The sequence below is a fragment of the Podarcis raffonei genome, chromosome 11 (genome assembly GCF_027172205.1).
Source record: "Podarcis raffonei isolate rPodRaf1 chromosome 11, rPodRaf1.pri, whole genome shotgun sequence".
NCBI lineage: Eukaryota > Metazoa > Chordata > Lepidosauria > Squamata > Lacertidae > Podarcis > Podarcis raffonei.
The window spans coordinates 27,426,727-27,436,609 of NC_070612.1; positions in this window are offsets into that span (position 1 = coordinate 27,426,727).

The window sequence follows — 9,883 nt, forward strand, 5'->3', positions numbered from 1 at the left end:
ATGAGGAGAAGGAAGAGAGGCTGCTTCTGCTAAGGTCCAGCCCCGCATGACAGGCTAGCTCAGAAGTGCAGAGGGCAGGGCCACCCTGGGTGGCAAGAAAGAGAGAGTGGGTGCTTTGGTCATCCGTGTCTAATCTTGCCCCTTTCTAAAATTTCTTCATTAGTGTGTGTTGCTCTTTTTGTAAATCTACCAAAGAATAAAATACAGTGGTACCTCGGGTTAAGTACTTAACTCGTTCTGGAGGTCCGTTCTTAACCTGAAACTGTTCTTAACCTGAAGCACCACTTTAGCTAATGGGGCCTCCTGCTGCCGCTGCACTGCCGGAGCACGATTTCTGTTCTCATCCTGAAGCAAAGTTCTTAACCCGAGGTATTATTTCTGGGTTAGCAGAGTCTGTAGTCTGTAACCTGAAGCGTATGTAACCTGAAGTGTATGCAACCCGAGGTACCGCTGTAATACAAAATTGGAACTAATGGGTTTTCTCAGGCTGGTGGACAACATGTGTGCTGTGTCTCATTGGTGTAGTGGTGGCGGCTTTTGCCCTTTTTCTGATAGGAAATGTCCTGGGGAAGGACAAAAAATGGGGGCAAGGGGTTTCATCTCAGGAATGCTGGAAGGTCTCACCTCTTGGAGGTGCAGTAATCAGAACGGTACACTGTATTTCAAGCAGTTACACCTTAAAGGCATTATGATATGGACAGTTTTTGTTTTTATTTTTCAACCTCTTTCCTAATGATCCCTAATAATGAATTTGGCCTTTCCCCAGCTGCCATACACCAGGAAAACAATTTCACTGAGCTCTTCATCATGACTTCAAGAGCTCTTTCCTGGTCAGTCCCCACCAGTTCAACCTCCATGAGTTAGGATTCTGCCCCCTTCCCCATCCATATCCATCACTTTACACCTATTTACATCAAACTGCATTTGCCATTTTAACACCCATTCACCCAGTTTGTAGAGATCCTTTTGGAGTGCTTCGCAATCCCATTTGGTTTCTGCTATCCTGAACAAATTTGTCACCTTGTTGCTCAACTGTGGTTTACTTACGAACTAGGTTATAAAGCACCAATCTCAATACATATCCTTGGAGGACACCCATTTTCACATTCCTTCCATTGTGAGAACCATCCATTTACTCCTCTTCCTTCCTTCTTGTTTGTTGTTCACTCTTTTTTTACAGCAGAAAACTGATGGGGAGAAATATCTTTGTGAAGTGATCCTGCAGGAATTAAGGAACATATCTGATGAAAATGGCTCCATTAAGAACATGTCAATGTTTATTTCAAGACAAAGCAACCCCAGTTGCTGCTCCCAATGAAATTTTGGTTTGTAACAGGCTTTTTCAGGGCAGCTGTGGTGATCTTAAGAGAGTTTTACACAAATCAAGTGAGCCAACAAACTGAGGGTACCCAAAGGGAGCTATACAGAAAAGTAAAAAAAAGAAAGCCAGCAAGAATATGCTTAGGTTTAAAGGAGCATAAAGGAGCTATAAAAGGGCCTAATGCCCTTAAATAAGGAAGTTTGTTTCACATACACCAGTAATACCAGAAAATCTTGTCAGTGCCCTTAAGTAACTCTATAGCCTTATTTAACAGCAATGTGTCATTAGCCTAAAGCAATGGTTCCAAACTCAAGGCTTTAGCAGTGGATTCCAGGTACACAGTCAATTCCAGGTAAGACATTAGGATTGCTATTCAGCCAGGTTTTGTTTGTTTTTAACATCCAAGCCCTGTTTTAACAGCTTTGTAACTAAAGACTGGATTTATTTGCTTTTAACTCTGGCAGCAAGAAGCACTGAGGATGTCAGGTCATATGGTTTGATTCACAGGCCTGAGGAGGCAATTCTTCAAGCAAAGGCTTGGTCCCCTGACGAGGAAGTTTTTATCATGAGGAAAGTCACCAGGATCCAATAAAGAAAGTCACTGGGCAGGTCTTGAAAAAGCACAAAGACTTCTGCTGGTGAAGACACTGAAAATGTATTAGACTTGAATGAGGGTTGCCAGTTAAAGACTCCTCCATCACACCTGGACTAACACCAGTTAGTGGTGAGAGATGACCCTAAGCAGCTGGTGGGAAGTATAGATCTGCCCTTTGAGAAGCTGAGAACATTTCTTCATGTTTCCTGTAATAAGTACGATTTATATCTTATACTTATAACCCAGTGGTTATAAGTCTTTAACATAACTGGAAGCTTCCTACAGTACAGTGGTACCTCGGGTTAAGTACTTAATTCTTTCCGGATGTCCGTTCTTAACCTGAAACTGTTCTTAACCTGAAGCACCACTTTAGCTAATGGGGCCTCCTGCTGCTGCCGCCACGCCGCCTCAGCACGATTTCTGTTCTCATCCTGAAGCAAAGTTCTTAACCCGAGGTACTATTTCTGGGTTAGTGGAGTCTGTAACCTGAAGTGTATGTAACCTGAGGTACCACTGTATGTGCCTAAAATGAATTCATTCCAAACTCACCATGAAGTAAAACTGTTCCTAGACTGTGATCTATTGGTGACACAGGGGAAAACACATGAAAAATTAGAATTTCCGGAAGCAAAACAGGCTAAACTCTTCAGAAAGATGTAATAAGTGTCTAGCTTTCTATGTGAAGAAAGAAATTTTAAAAAGGATAGCAGTGGGGGAGATTTTACTTATAGGATCCCTCACCTGATGTATGAAGAGCAGCAATTGTCCCAATGAGTTATTTATTGCATATAGACTAGGAGTCACAAGGAGGATCACAAGGTCAGGAGTGTTGATTGGGCTTTCAAGCACAAATCTGAAGAGGTTGTAATGCCAACAAATATCTGAACAAAACACCTACTTGAATTAATGGGGGGAAATGCTTCGAGGAGATTGGTTTCCCTCAGAATATCACTAATTAACAAAGGAGTTAAATTGTCAGTATGATTAATCAACCACAGTTTAATTGGAGGCTTAAGCAGACATGTCACCAGCCTTGTGGAACAAGCCCCCTTTGTGGTCACAAAAATGTTTTTACTTGGGCAGAGACAGAAGGAGCTCAAGCAAGGAAAATGTGCAGTGATTTCAACTTTCTCTTCAGCCAGCCCAAGAACAAAAGGGAGGGCTAAACTCGAAACCTAAACAAGATCCACAATTAGGGCAAATATTTTATGTCACATTTCATCATGTTGCAGCCTGTGTGCCTGTTTCTTAGCGGGCAAGCAGGGGCCGAAATTATTCAGGCATGCGTAGCACCCATTTAGTAGTGCAAATTCCAAAGATGCTCTGTCATTGCACTAATGTTGAGCAGCATCTGGCACAAGTAGACAAGAAGCATTAGACAGAGGGAGGCAGCCGCCTTTGGCAACAGTTGCTGGGGGCAGAGAGCTATAGTGAAGTGCTGGAGAACAGAGGTGTGTTATATGGACTGGTCTCTACCCACAATCCCAGCTATAGTGGAGAGCATTATCCCATTGTCCATGTTGAAGAAATGTTCAACCGGTAGTCCAGCTTGAAGTGAACAAGTGAGACCTCATGTCTAAAACACCACCTGCCCTATCGTCTCTCCCACCAGCACCACCACCACCTTACTTCAGAAGGCAGAGGAACCCAGAGAAGACCTTTGTGTGCAAGCAGGTTGATGTGGAAAAGACAGTCACTCCCTCCCAAGCCATGTTGGGCTTTAAAAGTAAACACCAGCACTTTAAATCGTGTTCAGACCAGAAGCCAGTGGAGCTCTTTAAGCACTGATGAGATATGTTTCCTATGTCCTGGTCAAGTTAGTGACCTAGGGGTTGTGTTTTGAACTAACTGCAACTTCTAGAACAGACTTCCAACATAAGAACATAAGAAGAGGCTGCTGGTTTGGGCCAGTAGGCAGTCTAGTCTAGCATCCTTTTCTCACAATGGCCATCCAGATGCCTATGGAAAGCCCACAAGCAGGATCTGAGAACAAGAGCGCTCTCCCCTCCTGTAGTTTCCAGAAACCCGTATTAGAAGCAACTGTGGAGGTCCTGCACCTCTGGCACAATAAGCAAGGCCAGATATGGTTTGGCAGTTACCAGAAGCAGGGTGTGATATTTTTCCCCCTTCAGTGTTCCCAAGGTCTCTTTCAAGAAGGCACTTTGAGAAGATTCAAGAAGAAATCACGTATTTGTTCAGTCAACATCTCCTAACTCAGTATGTTTTCCTGTCCCTACTCAAACCCAGTTTGATGATCAGCAACAAAGAAGACCTTTGATACAGCTGGCCACAGAAAGCTTTTACTGCTGCTGTTTGCTGGTTATATGAACCTCGGTGGTTGTTGCTTTGTCATTAATTTTTTTTTTAAGAATAATTTTTTATTAACCGACCAATCACATCAAATCAAACCAAATTACATAAATTCCAAATTACACAGCCGAATTTTAAATTTTTGTTGGGGGTACCCATATTTCAAGTTCTGAAGGGGATCCAATCAACTTCTTGCTTCTTACTGCTGTTTTAATGTCCACAAATCTAACCTTATGATGTTCACAGTACTATCCAGTCCTTTCTTCTTGTTTTTCCACATCTCTTGTTGTTATTTTCATATATTTTCCTTTCTCTTTGTGACCTCTGATAGTCTCCACAAGCTGGTTAGACAGTTTGTAATCCTGCGTGGATATTATTATTTTTTATCCAGTAGCCATATCCAGACGTTTTCCATGTAACATCACTTCCATACATCAAAACAGTCTTAGCGTCATAAATCTTCACCAATCAGCCTCCTTTCTCAAAACCTCTGAGGAGATTCACAAGGAATGCAGTTTGAAAACAAGTCCGTTCCTTCTCTCGGCTATAAATCCTTTGGCAAGATGGCGACTCCGAATTAATTGCTGCACCATTCCAAAAGCTCTTATTGCTTCTCGATCTCCATAAAGCCTACTTTTGGTTAAAGTTAATCTCCACACAGACCTTAATCATCCTGCTTGGGTCAGTTCAACCGATGATTCTAATGAGGAGGGGTTCGTGTAAATTACATAGAAGGAAAGTAAAAAAGGTTTCCCCCCCATTCAGTCCCGTTGTCAACATACCCAGCCTTTGGTGTATCTTCATCATAAAATATTCCTGTTTCTCCAACCCGTCGTCTTCTTTCGCAGAGGTCACTTAAATTAGCAGACTTCACTCCCCTTCTTCACTTGAAATATGTGCATTTGCTTCTTTTGTAATTAATTATTCCAAATTGCTGCAGCTAGTGCGCGATCAGAGACAGCGTCCGGGAGAGCCGAGGTCCACACGGGGGCATCCTGCCTAGGGCCCTCACCCCCTTCTTTCGAATTAGGGGGTGATTTGTGGGCACAGCAGGCAAGGGCAGTGTTCCCCATTTCCTTGGGGCAACAGGGGAGGCTGCCTACTCCCATAACAGCCTCTTAATTACCCCGTGTGGGTTGGAGAGATGGTATTGTCGGCCATCTTCCAATGCGCCCCCTAGTGGCCCCCTGCTTTGTCATTAATCTTGATTGATCGGTTATAATGTTACTCTTTCAAAAGATAGCTTATTATTTAAATGAATGTTTTATGTGGACAGCCATGAGAGCCCTTGTTGTGCAGAAAGACAACAAATAAATAAAATTAATTCTATGTGGATCTTGTGCATGAAGCACTGATCTGAGCAATGGGGCTCTGGTTGTCTAGTGCTGCAATCCAGTGCACCCTTAAAGGTAAAGGGTAAAGGGACCCCTGACCATTAGGTCCAGTCGTGACCGACTCTGGGGTTGCGGCGCTCATCTCGCTTTATTGGCCAAGGGAGCCGGCGCACAGCTTCTGGGTCATGTGGCCAGCATGACTAAGCTGCTTCTGGCGAACCAGAGCAGTGCACGGAAATGCCGTTTACCTTCCCACTGGAGCGGTACCAATTTATCTACTTGCATTTTGATGTGCTTTCGAACTGCTAGGTTGGCAGGAGCTGGGACCGAGCAACAGGAGCTCACCCCATCACGGGGATTCGAACCGCCAACCTTCTGATTGGCAAGTCCTAGGCTCTGTGGTTTAACCCACAGCGCCACCCGCACCCTTACTTCAGAGCAAATTCTATCAAACTCAGTGGGGTTTACTTCTGAGCAGGGAGAAGGAAGAAATCCAATTCATTTAAATGTTAACTCCCCTAATCTGCACTTTCCAAAACAATATGGAATGGCTCAGTGCTCTTGGTTCTCCAGGAGACTGGGGGACGCTCTGGTCACAGAAGTCCAGCCCAACATCTAGTCTCCTGGCCTTCAAGCAGTTTTTGCTCTCTGAGCCTCCAGGCAAAGCTGAGAGGGCAGGCGGTTACAGTTCTTTTCAACTGCATTTCAGAGACTGCTGTGGCTCCCACAATACGGTTTCAGTTGCATATAAAGACTTCCCTTGAAAAGAAAATTTAATCAGTTTGCATGTGTCACAACATGTGTATGTCTCCAATTTCATTTATGGTGAGCTTTATGTGTTCTTTTGACGCACGAAAACCACAGATAAAGTTTAAGGGTAACCCACAAACCATGCTGTTTACAAAGCTCTATTGTGGTGCTATTTTCCATCTGCCTTTTCTTGGAGGTGGTGTTGCAAACATTTGAATTTGATCTATAGGCTGCTGGAAGAGATGCCCTTTCAGTCGCCTCTGGAATCTTTCTCTAGCAGGGGAGGCAAGCTATGAAAATGTTGATCAACTATCCTTCAGAAATAGATGTGAAGCCTGTTGCATGGCCTAAAAACCTCAAGAGCATGCATACATGCAAAGCACCTCAGTAGCAATTTGCACAAATGCTTCCAGATTATTGTCTCTGCATGTTAGTGAAGAGTAGCCATAATTTCCACCATTTCCCCTAGAAATATGATCAGTGATGAAATCACATATGGGAGGAAGATTCGGCATAATGTCATTTGCTTCTCTGAATGTGGTCATTTGGAGTGATGTTTGAATGGTTGGCTAAAATGTGGTTTACATATCACACCTCTCTCACTCACTGGAGTCTTCCATACATGAAACTAACCTTGGACAGTGCTCATGGATATCTTCAACTGCAGCTGAATATTCCGTTGATCTGAGACACTCCAAAATATGCAAGGGCATTTTGGAAGGCGGCAGCAAAATGGCTGACCAAGCTGTTGGTCACAAACCACCACAGCTTTCTAAAATTTGCTTGCTGGTCTACGACTCCCATAATCCCCAACCATTGGCCAAGCTGGCTGGGGATTATGGGAGCTGGAATCCAACAGTATCTGAAAGGCCACAAATAGAAAGTAGTTGACCTTCTATTATCTCGCTTTGAAGGAAAAGACAGAATGGACACTACAGGTGGGTGTGTTTATATATATATATACACACACACACACACACACACACACACACACACACATACATATATAAAAACTGGCTTGCACTTGGAGTTCTGCAGTTATCTTCATTGCTTTCCAAGGTTGGGGATCCTGAGTAAGCTCTGCTGGTAGGCAGCCCTATGGCTATCCTCTTCATTGCTTCCATGTATGGTCTTGAGAAATCTTCACTGGTTTTAGACATTCCTGGAAGAAAAACAGAGAGACAAGGAGGGGGGTGGCTACCATCTGACCACATCACCTGGGCAGCTCCACTGGCTTCTCCCTCACAACTTCATCCACTGACTTCATCCACAACCAACTTCCACGCGTTTCTTCTATTTATCAGTTTCCTTTCACAAATCACATTCATGCACATACACACCACCAATCACCTCAACCACATTTGAAACCTCCCATCCCCCCACACCAGCCAACATCCATGAAGAATGCCAGTGGACACGTTCATCTTTCACTCTCCATTGGTGCACCAGCTTCAACCTCCAAATATCCACTGGCTTCTGCAGGTGAATGCCAACCAGCTTAGATCCACAGACATCATCCTGCTTCAGCCTTACAACACCCACTGGCTTTAGAATGAAACCACCACCTTTGTGCAGTAGGCTAGTTTCTGCACATGCTCACAAACCCCTCTCTATCCTCCGTTCAGGCTGTTTCAAAGGTCAAGGACACATTTCAGCCAAACACCCAATGAAGGTGCAAAGCAAGGAAGGTGAGGGCAAGTGGTCTTGAAGGTCAGATAGAAGGATGGAGGGCCATATTCACCCCCAGCTCTGACGTGATCCCAACCCCAGGCACAAAGATTCCTCCTTCAGACCTTCCCAATCAATGTATGAACGTCATAGGCTGCAGGTGGTGTGGACAGGAACTCTGCAGTCACAGGAAATTATTGAAATTTGCATTTCTGTTTGGCTTACAGCAGCTATAAGGAAGATCATGTGGAACAGAACCATTGGGCTGGAGGTGGGAGTTTTAACCCTTTCCCTGTGCCATTGTTCTGACTTAATTCTACCATTCCTGGGGCAGGTACAATGTTATACCTACAGCAGAATAAATAAGTACACAAAAAAACCCACACAATCGCTACTATCCTTCTGTCAATTATGCTGCAAGGAAAAACATTGCTGTTTTTAATTTAAAGAAAAAAGAGGATTTCTATTCAGATCTTAGAAGCCCAAATTTGAGTTTTAGAAACATTTAATTAAATTGTGGCTATCCACTTGAAAGTTTGCATGTCAGTCTGATGTGGAATATGGATGCAAAAAATAAATAAAAATGGTTAGCATTGATTTTCAGCTAGCGCCATTGTAAGGGCATGTGTTGTATCCCAAGGGATTTTTACAAAGCAACCTCCAAATTGGCCATGTCCACAAAGTATATTTGGTTGTGCAACAAAGAGCTCCGATGAGGTATTATGGCTTTATTAAGACAACTCTGAATAGAAAAGAAGTAAGAGGCTTACTCCTGCAGCCTGAAAGCTTCCCTTTCCTTCATATTGATTTGAAAATAAGAGGAAAATCACTTCTGGGCATAGTGCAAGGCAATTTTTGCACAATTTGCTTTTGATCTGTGTGTCCACAGGAGAGCAGTACAAGATGAAGCAATAAGTGAAAATAAGTGCAGCAAATTGACACACCATCGAGAGCCTCCTTGATGTTTCAGGCCCAAGGCTGTGGCAAAGCATTATAATTTCTTCCTTACTTGCTGCGGGTGCTAAATTGCTGCCTTTCTATGACGAGGCAGTGGGACATGTTGCCTTCCTATTGATTTTATCGCTTTAACTCAAAAATCCACATTCTTTCAAATTGGTACCCTTCTCTGCAGAAAGGGGAGCAGGTAGAGGGAGAAGGAGAGAGGGAGAGGGAGAGAAATGGTTCTTCTTTGTCTTTTGCCATTTACAGACATTAAAGTAAATAAATACATAAAACCGAACAGAATAAGCTGTGCCAGGTTTCCCAATCAAGCGATGACTGTGATGTAGCCTAAGGAAGACAATTGAGTCTACTGTGAATTCACTGTTATTTAAATCAGTGCACTGGTATCAGTTCCTCCCAGGTGACTGCCAATCTAGTAGCTCTGTTGCCAGGATAACTTCCATCCTTAACCTTTCACGTCCCTGAGATTAGTTTTGTTTGAAGGGGGGTGGGGGGAATCACAGTAACATAACTGAAGTTGCAAAGCACATTGCTACATGCCACCTCAATCTCCATGTAATAGTTAAAAGTCCCCTACTTGTACGTGTTGTGCCAACCATATCCAGCACCTGCATTCTCATCCTGCATTTCCGTGGTGGTGGTAGCGACACAAGTATACAGAATTTGGGGGGATGCATGCAGTAAGGAGCTTTTAAAAAATCTCATCTGCTGGGTAAACATTCCTTCGTGACCTACAAGCTGGGGCTTGCTGATTGGAAGGTCAGCAGTTCAAATCCCCGCGACGGGGTGAGCTCCCATTGCTCTGTCCCAGCTCCTGCCAACCTAGCAGTTTGAAAGCACACCAGTGCAAGTAGATAAATAGGTACCGCTGCGGTGGGAAGGTAAATGGTGTTTCCATGCACTCTGGTTTCCATCACAGTGTTCCTTAGCACCAGAAGCAGT